A 17,801-nucleotide genomic window follows, 5' to 3' on the forward strand; every position below is an offset into this window, starting at 1 on the left:
CAATAACGCTCCCCGCCATAACGCGAAATCGCATGGAATGTGATCACAGGTTGGCTCCCCTCTAAGGTATAAGAAAGTACGGTTCTGTACCAATGGTCCCCAACACAATGGCTGGGGAGAGAAGCTGCGGCCCCGCACCTGCCGGGGATGGAGAAATCCAGGGCTGCGGGCCCCGGTGCTCTCTGTCCCACCAGGTGCGGGGCCGCACCTTCTCTCTGGCTTCAAGAGGAGCCACGGCTCCTCACCTGCCGGGGACAGAGAACACCGGCGGCTGTAGCCCCGGAGTTCTCTGTCCCCGGCAGGCATGGAGCCGCAGCTCCTCTCCCCTACTTGGCACTAGGGGCACTAGGCGGTGCACATCAATGCACCGCATTGGGGACCGCTGACAAACCTTGCTATTCCGTGACCCTGCATTTAGCGCAATGGAAGTTTTTGGACCTCAAACGTCGCGTTATAGCGGGGTTTCACTGTATCTCATAATCTGATATGACTCAATGTGATAGGACACCTCCTATTCTGCACTGCTACTAGTGACACTCATCAGTGGATCCCCATCATCCACCCATTGTGAGGTAGGTGGGAGAGGATTGTTATTGGTACTTGACAGAAGGAGAAACTAAGGCTGAGAAAGGACATGCTTTCATGCTACACAGAGCTTTTCTTCAGGTCTGAGGAAGGAACCGGCATGTTACAGCTAAATACTCCGCTTCCTACCCAGACCCTGAAGAGCTCTGTAAAGCTCAAAAGCTTGTCCCCTCTACGGTGACCAGTCAGCAAGTGTGAAAAATCGGGACGGGGGAGGAGGGTAACAAGCACCTAGATAAGATAAAGGGCCAAATATTGGGACTTTCCCTATAAAATCGGGACATCTGTTCACCCTTGTCCTCTCGACCAACAGAAATTGGTCCAATAAAACACCTACCTTGTCTCCAATATTCTGGGACCAACCTGGCTACATGAACACAGTGACTTGTCTTAGCTGATGCAGCCAGTCAGTAGCAGAGTTGCTCTCAAACGAACTACAGACCAACAATTATTCATAGGAATTATTCAACAATTATTTCAGAAGAATTGGAATGTTAGAGAGGATCATGAACTTCTCCGAGACAATTAATTGAGAGCAGCATTAACATTGGTGAAACATATAACTGGTTGTGACTTATTTGCTTGGTCATAAAAGAGAACAACAAAGACCAGAGTTTCCTCCCTGTCAATAGCCCCCTCCTCAGCCATCAAGGTTGAGACTTTGAGGGGTGGGAGGCTAAGGGTTCTCATCAAAAAGCCCTAAAATGGCACAAGTCACCACTGAGGGGATCACTGTCAGAGCACTATTCCAGTCTCACCTCTCTGTGAGGGCCTCCCACAAACCTCCCGGCTCCCACTGCACACACAGAGCTTCTGGTGGTAGGAGGAGAGCAGAGGAAAAGGAGAAAGGAAGTAAGAAGAGAAAGGTAGGAGGGAGAGAGAAAAGGGAAAACAAAAACAAAAAGGAGAAACCTCAATGTCTCCAGTGATTCTAAGGGACTAAGTCCTAGGTCGGAAATAAAATGCTGCCCCCACAAGCTAGTGTTTTCCTTTCCTAAAAATCAGCCGGCACCTGATGGATCAGACTGAAGAGGTTCCAAAACTTTCGGAGGCTCTTACCTTCTATACAGGGACGTATCTTTTCTGGCAAAATCAATAAACAAAAAGGAGACAACTCCGAAGAGGATCCTCCTTGTGCTCACTTTTCTCCTGAAAGCTAGAGTCTTATTTTACATTGCTGAGGTTTGTCATGAGATTCTGCTAGACTGGTACTGAACTAAAGGTGGAACTGCGAGTGACGGTGAAACCCATAAGGCTTCATGGGAATATGCTCATGACTGTATATATGATAGAACTGGAATATATTTTATGCTACACATGCCATGTAACATATCTACGCAAAGGTTGTGATCTACTGAATACACTCCTCCTATTTGTATGCATGTAGCATTTTTGTACTTGAAGCTAGGAATACTGGCTGTATACTAGCTTGATTTCTAAGTAGCCTCTGTAAAGCATTTGAGTAGCTTCTTGAGAAAGGAATATGCAAGTTGAGTGTCCAATCAAGAAGCACTTAAGAGACAATGGATCTCGGGAGGCTCCAATCCACATAAGAAGTCTAGACCAGGACGTTCAAGGTAGCAGGTGAGCCATGGCTGCTGCCTGTAAAAACGGAGTCATGCAGGGACCTGTGACTTGCCCATGTGACTCCAAAACTCCATCTTGGAGCTGAGCTTTGCATAGGAGAGAGGAGGAGGTCTCCACCCACAAGAGACAGTCTACTTAAACCCCTGGGAGACCCTCCATTTTGTCTTCAGCTGGCTAAAGAGAGAGCCTCTCCACACCCAAGGATACCCGAAAGAAACTGGAACAAAGGACAGTAACTACAGGGGGTGTGAGTGATTGCTGGACCCAGACCAGAAGGAGACCAGTCTGTAAAAGGAAGCTTACTGGAACTGGCAAGTTTATAGCTGTATTCAGTTTCTTAGACATAGACTTGCGTGTTCTATTTTATTTTCCTTGGTAATTCACTTTGTTCTGTCTGTTACTACTTGGAACCACTTAAATCCTACTTTCTGTATTTAATAAAATCACTTTTTACTTATTATTAACCCAGAGTATGTATTAATACCAGAGGGAGGGGCAAACAGCTGTGCATATTTCACTATTAGTGTTATAGAGGGCAAACAATTTATGAGTTTACCTTGTATAAGCTTTATACAAGGTAAAATGGATTTATTTGGGTTTAGACCCCATTGGGAGCTCGACATCTGAGTGTTAAAGACAGGAACACTTCTGTTAGCTGCTTTCAGTCAAGTCTGCAGCTTTGGGGCAAGTAATTCAGACCCTGGGTCTGTGTTGGAGCAGACAGGCGTGCCTGGCTCAACAAGACAAGGTGCTGGGGTCCCGAGCTTGGTAGGGAAAGCAGGGGCAGAAGTAGTCTTGGCACATCAGGTGGCAGCTCCCAAGGGGGTTTCTGTGATCCAACCCATCACACTGTGCATAGCACAGGATGTGTTTATTGTCAAGGTGGTACTGTACTGTGGCTTTAAAAAAACACCAGGCCAGGTTCTCAGCTGCTATAAATCTGCATCATTGTATTGACTTCAACTGAGTTGCCTTACACCAGTTGAGGATCTGGGTCACTGGGTTATGCTTGATGTCAGCTCAGTGGTGAGATATATACAAATGATCATTTAATTTATTTGCAGGGTGCTGTGATGACCTGGTTGTGGCTAGAAGTTGGTTTCTAACATAGAGATAATTATACTTATCTCTTGGAACAGCCTAGCCATATGCCAACTTAGGAGAACTCAGGATCTCAGCTTGGACTATACTAGTAAGAATGGAAATGACTTCTAAAGGATCATGAAGGGAATCTGAGCGTTTAAGTAGCTTCTACATGAATTCTACTAAAAATGAGGCAGCAGCTGTGGAGAAGTCACATTGGTTCATTTCAGCTCTCATGTCCAAGAGAATAAGAACAGTAGGCTGAGGATACAAATACTATTAGTTGGTCACAACTACAGCTAGTTGCAAAATTTCATCAAAATTTGTTTTTTTTTTACCCCAAATTGCAAATTTTGTCAAATCAGAATGTTTTGAAAAACATGTCCATTTTAATGAATTTTCTCCGCATCCCAAGAAGCATTTTAATAACGTTGAAACATCCAATTTTTACATATTGAGACTAGAACATTTTCATTTTTCAGTTCAAGATGACTTTTTCAAAAAAACCCTTTTTTATCTAAAAACATTTGAAAGTTTTGAGATCGAAATGGGAATTAAATGTTTCAGTTTTATTGAAATGAAACATTTTGATTGACTCCCAACCTTTTTTTTGAATTTGGTTCCGCTGGAGATAAAATATTTTGTTTTCGTTCCATTTCAGAATGGTAAAAATGCCCAAAAGCACAGAATTTCCTGTGATGTGGTAACTTTGGGTCCTGCTCACTGATGGTGCAATGAAGTGACTGCAGGACGTACATGCAGAGGTTCGGTACTGCCACTTATGACCAGAGCCTAATGCAATGACATATTACTCAGACAAGGATTCACATGGATCATTCTTGAACTAAATGTTTCCATTTTAAAATACTGAGGTGGCCTCCAACCCTCTTTTAGGAAGCTTCTGTCGCTCCGGCCCATGGGGGGAGAGGGGTGAATGGACAGAACTTGGAGAACTGCAGAGTGACCTTTGCAAATGTCTTGCAGCACAGTTTCAAAGTGTTGGGCTGGGTTTTAGCCACGTGACGCCCATTCGAGGCAGTGGGGAAGTGGGCACTTTAAATCCACTGCAAACTCTTGAATACTGCTGGGTCCAATCACTGACTTCTCTGCACCAACCCAAGAGGAAAACAACTCACTCCACTAAAGCCACCAGAATTACACCCAGCATGTATCTGGCCCAGTGAGTTAACCCTCCCAGCTCTCAGCCTTGACAACGCTGCTTTCAAATGCAGACAGGCGCCCTGGTTTCACAACAACGGAGACTTGCAGAAGAGACAGAGGGGGTGTGTGGTGTAACAGCTAGGGCTGCTTTGCCAGACACTGTGGGCTGGAAATCCTATCAGGAAGAGGCAGCAAGTTTCTTACTGGGACATGGTTTCTTGGGTAGCGAGGTGGAGCCAGAGCTCTGTGAGCACAACTCGGCAGGATTTCCCTGTCCCATGGGACTGCCTCCTCCTCTCTGTCCAGTCCTTCGGAGAATGTGTTGAGGGAAATAAAGGTGAAGCTCTGAGCTGAGGCCGGGCATTGTTAGTAAAACTGCAGTGCCGTGAGGCTGCATCTTCTTCAGCGTCGATGGGTCATCACAGGCTTCTGCAAGGCACCAAGACACTGAACTGAAAACCTCACGGCTACAGGATCGAACATACGAATCTCATTCGCCCCAGGACTTGCGCAGTTTGCTTTCCATTTCCCTTCTCCCAAGCTGCGTGCCTCTCCTCCTGCAATCTCCACTTGCCATGGGCTGCCCTCACTGCCCCTTCCAGAGCAGGAGATGAAGCCACCAGCATGGCTTCCGGGGGAGACGTACCCCTGGAAGATACAACTGCCTCCTTTCATCATGCCCATGTCATGGTCTCGTGTGTGCTGCTGACCTAGTCACATGCCTTGAGATCGGCTCTGCACTCAGCAGCTCCATTTCTTGCCTAGCGGGCTCCAGTGACTGCACACCGGAAAGGGCGGGCAGGCTGAATCACACCACAGAGTAGTGGTTGCTGATCTCTGGGCATCATTGGTGTCTCATAGGTTTCAGCAGTGGAACCCCATGGAGGCACCATGCATATCTTGACCAACATTAGAGGGGTGAAATACAGTTTGCTAAGACTTCTGTGCTAATTTATTGATGTAGCAAAATGCCCAGACCCTATATGGCCGATTAGCAAGAACTCTAAGCAACCCTCCGCTCCTAAAGTGCAGAACAGGACCCCCAGCTGCAGAAACGACCTCTTTGCACACCTCTCCCCCACACACTCAGTTGCTGCACTGAGCTGAGCCAGACCAGAGACTGAATATAGCCTTGAAAATGTGGCCCATCTTCATAACACCAAGCACGAGAAATTGACTTCAGGAGAAGCTATTTGCTAGGGTTAAAAATTCAGCCACTGATGGGTTTTTCCCCCTAGCCTCCCACCATAGCCAACCTCACCTGGCCTTTGAGACTCCTGAGAACCACAGGTATAGGGCCAGTGAGGTTTCTTGGCAAGGAAAATGTCCGACTGATTCATGGCTGTGCATCCGGACTGCCCCTTGTGAGCCTAGCACTGGAAGCTTTGGGACCACCTGTATCAAGTTTGCTCCAAGAGCCCAAGCTAGCGTATTGACAGAAGAGCTCTCTCAGGAGGTCAGGTATTTGGTGGGAGGGGAAAAACATGTTGGAGCGCTATGACCAGTATTTAGGATAGGGACTATGGAGTTCACAGTGCTGCTACGTGAGGCCACCTGACATTGTGACTGTGGTCACAGCAGCTCAGGCTGTTGATGAGTCTATGGATTAGACTTGGTTCACACCTAAGTTAGGTCAGCACGTTGCCCTGTGGTAGGCCACACTCCTGCGTGACATCGCCATGGCAACCTAACCAACACGGTGGATGCAGCTGTGTTAACAGAAGAATGCTTCCGTCGCTGAAGCGCCTGTCTGATGGGGAAGTGGTGTCCTACACTAATGAAAACTCCATTTCTGTTGGTGTTGGCTGTGTCTATACCACTGCGTTATACTGGCCTATACACCGACAGAGCTATGCCGGTACAGCCCCCCCTTACTGTACATGTACCCATAGGGTTAGATACCCATTATGATTCTTTTAAGCATGTTGAGCTTGATTGATTGGAACAGGGGTGCAGGAAGGATTAAACTGGAGCCACGTCTCCAGCTGTGCTGAGTGGGAAATCGAGGCCTGGGGCCTAACTCTTTAGAGTGCACGCAGCTAATCATCCGAGGTCCCTGGAGCGCACTATCAATGCCTTTTGAACAGGGTTCTCTCTTCGTTGCAGAATATGGCCCCGAGGAGAACGCAGCAGGTGGGGGCAAGGGAGGCCGTCCACGGAGCAAAGCCTACATCTCCAAGGTGGTTCTGCTGGGGAGCACGGCCATGGGAAAATCAAGCACAGCCTTCCGCTATGTGAAAAATGACATCAGGGAATCCATGACCACTGTGGGATGTGAGTGAGTGGCAGCAATGACCAAATCCTTTGGTGTAACGCAAAGGGCCTGATCTGCGTCTCCTTTGTAGCAGGAGTGTCTCTGCTGAAGTCAGCGGAGAGCTACGCTAGTGTGAAGTTTGGTTTTGCTTAAGCGCTCAGGCCAAGCAGAGAAGCAGCAGGACGTCACTCAGGAGGCAGGGTTAGGGGCTCCAGCTGGCAGCTCTGGCGGCTAATGGAATATGACCCAACAGACCCAACACTTTACAGCCCGTGAGCACGGGGTTAGTTGGTTTCTCAGCTCAGGCACAGGATTGACAACTGAGATACGAAAAAGTCTGGTTAAGGTAGCGCAAGCTGTGCAGGCTGATGTGCACATTTTAAAGCTGGGCCTTGTCTGATGCTGCTCTTCAGAGCTGGGTCTTAGGCACCAACCTAAGAAGCACGTCTGGGTGTCAGAAAAAACAGACGTAACACTCTGTTCTGCCCTGTTTGGGACGGAGGACAGAGGACGTATGACAATGGAGCCTCCAACAGATGACATTTAAAAGGCTATCTTCCCAGACTCCCAGCAGCTCTGCCCATTATATCGCTCCACTCAGTCTAATCACAGCACCTCATCTAGCCTCCCCAATGTGATCAGCAAACCTGCCTTTGACATTTTCCTGGTGTTTCAATAGAAACCCACTCACACTAAAACTAGGTGAAATTTCAGCTGAAGATTTTTACTGAAAAAGCTGCAGATCTAGGGACACCACCACATTTTATGGGGCGGTGCAGGAGGGGGACATGTTGGGGGGGGCACTGTGGGGGTTGGGGCTGCCAGTGGCTGGGGGCATGCTGGAGGTGTTGACAGGGGTCGAGGTTCCAAGAGATTGCAGGCGTGTTGCAGGGGGGTGGTGGAAGTCTATCATATCCCCCATTATCCGTCTCTTTTAGAAGGCAAATAGTCGCAGTTCTTTTCAATCTCTCCTCATACAGAAGCTGTTCCATCACCCCTAATCATTTTTGTTGCCCTTCTCTGAACCTTTTCCAATTCTAAGGTATCTTTTTTTGAGATGGGCGACCAGAACTGTACACCCTGTTTGAAATGTGGGCATACCATGGATTTAGCTAGAGAGATTCCTCTCCTATGATTCCCAATATTCTGTTTGCTTTTTTGACGGGCTGCTTCACATTGAGTGGATGTCGTCAGGAAACTATCCACAATGACTCCAAGCTCGCTCGCTCGCTCTCGCTCTCTCTCGTTATTATGCTAAGTCCATACACAAGGCGGCTATAAATTATGTCAAGTCCAGGCCTCTCCTTGCAGAGCAGTAACAGCTAATTGAGACTCCATCATTTTATCTGTATAGTTGGGATTGTTATTTTCATAATGTGCATTACTTTGCATTCATCAACCATTGCATTTCATCTGCCGTTTTCTTGCTCCTCACCCAGTTTTGTGCGATAATCGGCATTGGGCTTAACTAGCCTGAGTGATTTTGTGTCGCCTGCAAACGTTGCCACCTCACTGTTTACCCCCCTTTGCCCAGGTTATTGCGGGGTGTGCTGCACAGCGCTGGTCCCAGCGACAGATCCTTGGGTGGGCCTCACTAGTCACCAGTCCTCCCTTCTGAAAACAGACCATTCCTTGCTGCAAGGCATGCTGGGAGCTGTTATTTCCGCCCTTAAGCGTTGCCCCCTTACCTCAGCCAATCAAAGGCCAGTTCACCTTCCCCTGGAGCCTATCGGAGCCAGGCAGCCAATCGATCACGTGACCGGCGGCTCCCTCTCTGTAGCGTGGGGTGGCGGGCTGTGTTCTGACCCCGCCCCCAGTTGCTGGTTACCCAATAGGGCGGGGTCTTTCGTCGCCATGGAGACAGCGTCCAGGGCCTGTGGGAGCCGGAGGAGGCGCGGTTGCCCCAGGGGGCCCTCGCCCCGCCCGGATGCGGCCTGGGAAACCGGGCGGGGCCGAACAGGGACGACGCCTTGGGCAGGTCCCACCCTTGGGGGACGGAGGGAGGAGAGAGCAGGGGCGGAGCAGCTCCCCTTGGGCAGGGCCCCCTGGGGGGGCAGGATCCCATCCTGGGGAGCAGAGGGTGGGCAGGGCCCCCTGGGGGGGCAGGAATCCCATCCTGGGGGAGCAGAGGGTGGGGCAGGCCCCCTGGGGGGCAGGGTCCCATCCTGGGGGAGCAGAGGGTGGGGCAGGGCCCCCTGGGGGCTAGGGATCCCATCCTGGGGGAGCAGAGGGTGGGGCAGGGCCCCCGGGGGGGCAGGATCCCATCCTGGTGGAGCAGGGGGGTGGGGCAGGGCCCCCTGGGGGGGCAGGGTCCCATCCTGGTGGAAGCAGGGGGTGGTGCAGGGCCCCCTGGGGGGCAGGATCGCATCCTGGTGGAGCAGAGGGTGGGGCAGGGGCCCCCCTGGGGGGGCAGGATCGCATCCTGGGGGAGCAGGAGGGTGGGGCAGGGCCCCCTGGGGGGCAGGTTCCCATCCTGGGTGGGGCAGGGCCCCCCTGGGGGGGCAGGATCCCATCCTGGGGGAGCAGAGGGTGGGGCAGGGCCCCCTGGGGGGCAGGATCCCATCCTGGTGGAGCAGAGGATGGGCAAGAGTGCCCCCCTGGGGGGCAGGAGTCCCATCCTGGGGGAGCAGAGGGTGGGGCAGGCCCCCCTGGGGGGCAGGATCGCATCCTCGGAGAGCAGAGGGTGGGGCAGGGCCCCCTGGGGGGCAGGATCGCATCCTGGGGGAGCAGAGGGTGGGGCAGGGCTGCCCGGGGGGGGGGCAGGATCCCATCCTGGTGGAGCAGGGGGTGGGCAGGGCCCCTCCCTGGGGTGGGATGACTCTATCCTTGGGGGAGCAGGGGAAGGGGCAGGGCCCCCTGGGGGAGGAGCCCATCCTGGGGGAGCAGGGGATGGGGGGCAGGGCATTGCAGGAGTTAGATCTCCCTTCTGGGTGCGGTGGATCATCTCAGGGAGGAGTAGGGTGGTGATGGGCCTTGATGAGGGGACCTGGCCCTGCTTCCGTGGCCCACTGCCCAGCTGGAGCCACACTCCTGGGCTGTCCTAGCAGTCAGTCTCCTGTGGTGCTGCTGGTCACTGATGTTAGGCCTTACCCATACACCTGGCACACCCTTCTGCCTCACCTGGGAGGCTGGGGCGCCCTCCAGTGGCTCCGTCATATAGTTCTAGGAAGCACACTGGGCTGTGCAGTTACCTTCCGTATGACAAGCGAGGCCTGGGGTGCATTAGGACTGGCTGCTGGCCCATCACAGAGAAAGTACCTGCATAGTCCCAGGGTGCTGCAGAGGGAAGCCAGTCTGTCTTTCTGTTATATTTCCAGGGTGCCCATTGCTGTCGTACCTACGAACCGTGTTCAAGTGACAGCATAGGCCTCATAACCCTCTGTTACACTGTTTCCTTTGTGCATGCCCAGGCTAATGTAATGGCAGATTTTCCTTGCCCGTGACTGACATTGCTGCCTGTCAGCCAGCACATGGTGGCATTCTAAGTATAAGGAGCTGCAAGCAGTCAGCCTTGTCCTAAATCCCCACTGACCTTCTGCCAGTGAACAGTGCAGTAAGCTGGCTTGTGTGCACCACTACACTCCCAGATATGTTAAAGATGCTTATGTGTAAGCATAACCTGAACTCAGAGCCCCATATCACACCATGCCAGACTGGCCTCATAGGCATTGCTGGTCATTATAAAGGTCGTTTATTTCCACATAAATCATTCCAATTACCTTGGACTTGAATGGAGGGTGGGGCTGGGACTTGCATGTGTGGCTTGTCCAAGCAGCAGCTCACTGACCATAACACATTCCCATCCGACAGTGCATCTGGCTAAGCATTCAGCGGTATTCTTGGGATCTTAGGAAACTTCCTGAAAAAGGGGAAAGTAAAGATCAGGTGGCTGTGGGTAGACACATCCCTCATCCAAGGGAGTGAGTGCGAGTGTGGAGCCATGGAAGCTGTAGAAGAATGGACGGTGACTGGCGCAGATGTTTGCACTGGAAAGCTATTGTGCCAAAAACTGTTAACTGGGAGGGCAATGGGGGCCAAACGTTAGACGACATGACTCTAAGCCTGTCAGTTTGTGTGTGGCAATTTAACGGTGTATAAAAATAATTAGTGACACGTATTAAGCAGGGTTTCTCAAATGGGTCACCGCTTGTGTAGAGAAAGCCCCTGGTGGGCCCGGCCGGCATGTTTACCTGCCCCGTCCGTGGCTCCGGCCAATTGCAGCTCCCACTGGCCGCAGTTCGCTACTCCGGGCCAATGGGAGCTGCTGGAAGCAGCAGCCTGTACATCCCTCAGCCCATGCTGCTTCCTGCAGCTCCCATTGGCCTGGAGCAGTGATCCATGGCCAGTGGGAGCCGTGATCGGCCGGACCTGCAGATGGGGCAGGTAAACTCACTGGCCTGGCCCACCAGGGGCTTTCCCTACAGAAGTGGCGACCCCTGTTTGAGAAACCCTGGTATAAAGGGTCACCCTTTGCCCTATACGCTGCCTACATGCAGTAGTTTCTAAAGAGAGGGACAACACAGTCAAGCGTCAAGCCTCTTAGGTATTTTGGAGGTACAGGAGCTCTGTTGTGGAGCTAGAAAGGTCTCCTGGGGCTGCTTGTTAGATTAATCACACAGGTGAGTCTTCCCTAGAAATAGCCCCAGGTAGAGCTCCTGAAAGAGTCTAATCTGATCTTCAGTGTGACCTCTGTTACCTGGCATAGTGCAAAAGGAAAGGGAAAAAGAACAGCTGCTGTGGGTGGAAGGCTTGCTGGGGAACCAGGGCAGAGAGAGACAAGGCTGACTCCCTGGGTCATTGCCAGGGTAGGCCAGGAGAAAAGGGCAGACAGGTAAAAGAGAAAGGACTTGCCTATGCCTGGGCCTTGGCTGGGGTTGGGACACTCTGATGTTAGCTGGCGCTGGTACAAGCTGTAGTTCAGGTTGTCTTGCACATGACATACTGACTAGTTCCTTCATATGCAACTTGTAAGAGCAGCTAACAGAATGAAGATGAACTCCAATGACAGCAGCGAATCAGAGAATGATACTGAGGAAGAGGAGGAGGAGGAAGAAGAGTTTGCAAATGAACACATTAAGAGACTGGGTGGAGGAAGTAAAGATATGCGGCAGGATGGCACACTTCAGGAGGGAGCTTTTGAGACAGAGGACACATGCCTAGGGCACAAGAGTAAACACAGTTCAGGTGGGAAAAGTGATCTGGCGACGGTCTCACTGATCGATCTGGAAGAACAAATGGCAGAAGACTATGAAGCAGAGACCACTCCAAGAAAGAAAAAGAGAAAACACAGTGAGTTTCCTGATCGACCTCCTCTGCCTTCTACTTTCTTGTGTTCCTCAGGCTGTCGTCTAGGCCTACCAGACCTCACTGTCCCACTGAACCCAAAGAGGAGCCATCAGAGGCTGTGTGGCCAGCTGCCCATTGCGTTTTGATTGACTGTTTCAGGGGCACTCAAAGGCCCCTTATCTCAGGCTGGAATGTGACATGCTGAGAATGTTACCTTTTCAGGTGTCATTACTGTGGCTGCCCAGTGCCCCACACCCCTAGGCTTCCAGTCGGGTGCCAGATGTACCACAGCTCAGAGGCAAACACTGTAGATACTTCAGCATCTGGGCCTTGTAGGCACTAGCCCTGGTGGTCCGACATGGCTAATGTGAAAGGGTATGTTTCTAGGGCTGGCAGGAAAGTTTGCAGATACGCTATCTATAGAGACTTGGGCCATTAGAATGCAAAGTGTCTGGTAGCGGGTCTTGTTTGGGCCCTGGGGCTGTCCAGTCAGGCGTCAAGACTCATCAGTATGACAGTAAGACACACGAGGTAATTGTGTGCAGCAGTTAGTTTATGTTAGTTCACTTTCTCTGCTCAGCACTGTTGAGGCCTCAGCTGGAGCACTGTGTCCAGTTCTGGGCCCCAAACATTAAGAAAGAAGTGGACAAGTTGGAATGACTCCATAGGAGAGCAACAAAAGTGATAAAAGGTTTGAAAAACTGACCTATGGGGAAAGGTTAAACAATGTATGTTTAGTCCTGAGAAAAGGAGAGAGAGAGAGTGTGTGTGGGTGGGGGGGGGGGGGATCTGATCACAGGCTTCAATTATGTTAAGAGCTGTTATAAAGAGGATGATGATCAATTGTTCTCCATGTTCACTGGAGATAGGACAAGAAATAATGGGCTTAATCTGCTGCAGCCAGGGAGATTTATGGTAGGTATATATTAGGAAAAACTTTCTAACTATAAGGGTAGTTAAGCTCCAGATCAGGCTTCCAAGGGAGGTTGTAGAATCTCCATCACTGGAGGCTTTGAAGAGCAGGTTGGACAAACACCTGTCAGGGCTGGTCTAAGTTTACTTGGTCCTGCCTCAGCACAAGGGGTTGGACTAGATGACACTGTTTGAGGTTGGCTCCAAACCCCACATTTCTATTCTTCTTCTTAGCATATGCACAACATGTCTCAGGTGGCCCATGACCAGCACTCATCATCAGTTTGGGCCACTGATTGGATCATTAGCTTCCCTGGCTTGGGCTGGGTACTGACGGGGAGTGCATCATGAATGCTGATTCATGACTCCAACTTAATGCCTGTGGGGTGCCCCCTAGAGTCCAGTCTCTGTTCCAGTCAAATAGGTGTTTGCAGGGTTCCAAGTCAAGCTCAGTTAGTGGCTCTTACTGGGGCTCCAGTGCCCTGGGTTTCCTGCCCAGCTGCTGTTCCTCCATGAGTACCATACAGACCTGCACACAGGTGTATCGTCTGACTGTTCCACACACGTCTCTGTCCACAGAGTCTGGGGCTTCTCTCCTGCTGCTGTGCAGCTCCCATTCCCAAAAAGAACCTGGCAACATCCTGGTTCAGGACCTGCCTAGGGGAAAGGGAAGTGCAGTGGAGGGGGTTGATGGGAATTGTTGTTTCCTTCTTTGGGAAGCCTGTGTGATGGATCTGCATCCAGTCAGCTCTGGATGGACCATTGCATGCATGTTGTGACCTGTCAAGGCTCTGGCTGCCACCTCTATGCTGAAGATGAGGGCAGTTGCAATCTGCTCTATTTTATGCACATCAAAGGCCAGATTGCAAAAATGGTGCACACAGAAGTGTATGAACAACTAACCAGTTACCTGCTTGACTGACAATTGGTACGCATGAATTATGCCGATGTGTTTTTGCACAAGCAGTTCTGAAAATCTGAGTCTGAAGTGGGCAAAGTTTTGGGCATTACCACTGGGGCATTCTGGGAACAATTTTTACCTAATTTATTCTAGAACTTCTGTCCTCAAATGCAAAGGGAGAAACAGATATTATCCCTTGTCAGAAATGTTCAGTTAGCTTGTTTATTCATATGAAAAACAAGCATTTGGTGAGTAGTGGCCAGGAGAACATGTGTGCCAGGTCTCAGCCCACTTACCATCAAACACCCTTCAAAAAAGGTCAGACAAAAGTAGAATGAATAATGGGCAGCTCTGAATTTTGGGGCCTGGAACTGGGTCTTAGTAGGGTATTTGGAGGATGTTCAAAATCAGAGAAGGAATCTCGAGTCACTCAGACCCCTAATGAGAAATTCCAAATGGGAATCCACCTTCCATTCCTTGCTCCAGGCCTGTCCGCCCTGTGCTGGGACCAGAGCAGGTTTGTTGAGTGCTCCTGTGCAGATAGACATTGTTCAGTCACCATGGTTGCACAAGTCGCTGTGTATGGGAAACCAAATGCACATAGTAGGGAAGTTTGGGCTGTGATGACATCATGTCTCTGGGATCTAGAATTCACAAAACAAAATCTGCAAAATGTTTCTTTAGTTCTATCATCCTAGCTGGCCTGGGAGCTGCCATCTAATGGCAGCACAGGGGCTGCCCAGCCTAGGAGGACAAGGGATGGGGCCTGTCATGGTACAATTCCCCACTCTGAACCTTAGCGTCCAAAAGATGGAGTACCAGCATGAATTCCTCTAAGCTCAGTTACCAGCTTAGAACCTGTAGCGTTGCCACCAACCAGGAAATCCAGTGCCCGGGTACACTCTGGTCCCCCAAAAAACCTTGCCTGGGGACCTCCAAGACCCAGATCCTCTGGATCTCAACACAGGAAAGTAAACCCTTTCCCTCACTGTTGCCCCCTCCCAGGCTTCCCCTCCCTGGGTTACCCTGGAAGATCACTGTGATTCAAACCCCTTGAATCCTGAAACAGAGAGGAAAATGGCGCCTTCCCCCCTCCTTCTCTCTTCCCCTCCCCAGATTCTTCCTGAGAGAAAGTAATCCTGGCACAGAGAGAAATCAGCCTCTCTCTCCCTCTTCCCTCCTTTCTCTCCCACCAATTCCCTGGTGAATCCAGACCAGTCCCTGGGATCTCACCAGAATTAAAAAAAACAATTAGGTTCTTAAACAAGAAAAAGCTTTTAATTAAAGAAAGAAAAACAGTAAAAATGATCTTGTAAATGAAGATGGAATATGTACTGGGTCTTTCAGCTATAGACGCTGGGAACACCCTCCCAGCCTAAGTATACAAGTACAAATTAAAATCCTTTCAGCAAAATACAAATTTGAACTTCTTCCAGCCAAATACACATTTGCAAATAAAGAAAACAACCATAAGCCTAACTCGCCTTATCTACCTAGTACTCACTAGTCTGACCTTATAAGAGCCTGTATTGGAGAGATTGAAGAGAAACCTGGTTGCATGTCTGGTCCCTCTGAGCCCCCAGAGTTAACAACAACCAAAACACTAACAGCACACGCAAAAACTTCCCTCCCTCAAGATTTGAAAGTATCCTGTCCTCTGATTGGCCCTCCGGTCAGGTGACAGCCAGGCTCACTGTTCTTGTTAACCCTTTCCAGGCAAAGAGATATGAAGCACTTTCTGTTCTATTAACTTTTCTTATCTGTTTATGACAGGGCCCTTCAGTAAAGCTGGCTAGGAATAGCTCCCTGCAGCCTGCCCACTCTGGTAACCAGGGCATGTCTGCGCTGAGCCACTGCTTTCTCCTCTCTCTCCATTCCAGGGTGCTGTCTATCAACCTGACCAACTGCAAATACTCTGAGAGAGCGGGTGAGTTGAAGGCAAGCCAGGACTCCTGTTCAGACCATATCTCACTGTGGCAAGTGCTGTGGAGCCCCCACACCTGGCTGGAGAAGGCTGTTAGCACTGGGTTTGGTGCTGGCAATGGCTTTAATGGATTGATTGCTGTTTTGGAGGTGACTTTTGCCCTGGGCCAGCTTGCCCAGACTTTGGGCTGAAGCTCTCTCTGCACTTAGTGGTGCAGCTCTGGTCACAGCACTGGGAGCTTCCCACCCACACTGCCCCTGCCAGTGCGTCTCACTCACACCCTGGTCTGGAGAGCCTCACCCCTCTAGGGATGAGAAGGGAGTTTAGTCTCCATAGCACATTCTCTATCAAGATTGGCAACAGGGGCTCAGGTACTGGTACTGCCAGTTGTGAGCAGTGTTTGCAGTGTTGACACTCGTGCACTGAAAACTATGCACTCCTTTCACTTACAGTAGGACACTGAGCAGCCTGGGATGGCAGTGATTTGCATATATTACTTGCCTGGGCTGGATCTGTGCAGGAGACCCCTCCCCTCCTGCCAATGCCTCCAGGAATGAACTTTGGGCAGGTGGTTTAGGATTCTCACCTTACTCCTCTCTGTGGGAGGGAGCGATATTAGAATACATATGACAGCATCTCTGTCCAGGTGGCTATTGGCAGGTATTGGTTAATGCCAATTATACACAAGTTCCATATTATGGAGCACAATTGCTATACTGAAAGTTACAGTCTCATCTGCTGTGGAGAGACCACAGAGTTTCTATAGATGGAATGATGGACAACTGGATACCTCCCCCCGGGAGCTGCCAGATACTATGATGATGGGCACCTTCTAAGAAGCTGAGGTGAACTGGGTATCCAATCCCAAGAGCTGGGGTCAGGGCCCTGCCCCTTTCCTTGGACCGCCAGACAAATGCGCTTCAGGGTTGACGTATTTCATTAGTCCAGGAGTGAGATCCAGTGGACAGTTCAGCTAAGGGAGGTGTATGTTCCTGCTGCTTTCCCCAGGATCCCACCGGGTCTTTCTCCCCTTTGGAGGTGTAGGTGGAAGTCCTGGGGTGTTCTTTCCTTTGCCTGGTCTCTTCCCATCTACTTCAGCTGAGAGATGTGTGAACGCTTGGGGCCCATCTCCCGATCCCACTTGGAGATGCCTCTTGCCATGTGCTTGCTTTGCTACAGTGAGGCGTGCTGCCCGACACTGTGGTCTAAAGAAGTGGGGGAGGATGAGGGTGGACGGTGTACTGGACTGACTGCTCGGTCTCTCTGGAGCGCGTCATGGAATGAAGAGGTTTCAGGTAAAGACCCCTCCATGGACAGGCCCGAGTGGGAGTTGCTCAGGCAAGGACGAGGAAGGGAGGAGTTGGTTGGATGTCATGCGGTGCCGTGAAGTAGAGTATCCAAGGTCAGCATCGGTGCTACTCTTCTGTTACCTATGGGACAATCCCCACAGCCTGTCAATGTCTGTACCAGGGAGAGCAGGATCCCTGCAGCACTCTGAGCCTTTACCCCATTAGTACCCCTGAGGTGGAGCCATCAGCCACAGGTTGAAGGACAGCTGGAGAGCTGCCCATCCTCTCTGTTGCTGGTCCTTGTTCAGCACATGGTTCTTGTTCATCAGCTGCTCCTCTCCGTGAATCATGCTGTTCTTGGAGAGGGGAAGCCACAGGTTTGAGAGAAGAGTGAACTCACCTCCCACTGATGGGGCTCAGAGCAAGCACACCTAGCAGAGCAGCTGTCTTCCTGTCCTGTTCTTCCTGAATGACTCACATTGGCTCTGGAGGGTTTATCACTTCTGCTCCTTTTGCCGACTTCCTCCTTTCATGCTACACATTGTTTCAGAAAATCAACATTCCCTCCTGGGGATGACAATAGATCTGCCGGAAGGACCTGCTGGCCCGCACCTCAACCGCATGCTCAACTCTTCCCCAAAGTACAGCATCTTTCCCCCGCACCTGGTGCCTGACTGCTGAGTGAGTGCCACACTGCCAGCCGAGCAGCAGCAGGACAGATGGATGCTGTCTGCAGGGAAGGGAGGTCAGAGTATTGGACCACTGGACTTAGCTTCCGTGGGAGGTGCTTTCTGGAGGATCCGCTGCTACTCTGGGCTC

General features: G+C 50.7%; 1 protein-coding gene across 1 annotated transcript in view; it reads left to right on the forward strand.

Annotated features, from left to right (window-relative positions):
• The first annotated feature begins 8,567 nt into the window (after positions 1-8,567).
• LOC127030279 (tubulin polyglutamylase TTLL13-like) overlaps positions 8,568-17,801 on the forward strand; it is a 195,500-nt gene continuing 186,266 nt past the window's right edge. The window contains 1 exon segment of the mRNA XM_050916484.1: positions 8,568-8,648. The gene's annotated coding sequence lies outside the window, so the exon portion shown is untranslated.

Source organism: Gopherus flavomarginatus, chromosome 10, assembly GCF_025201925.1.
Source record: "Gopherus flavomarginatus isolate rGopFla2 chromosome 10, rGopFla2.mat.asm, whole genome shotgun sequence".
NCBI classification, from domain to species: Eukaryota; Metazoa; Chordata; order Testudines; family Testudinidae; genus Gopherus; species Gopherus flavomarginatus.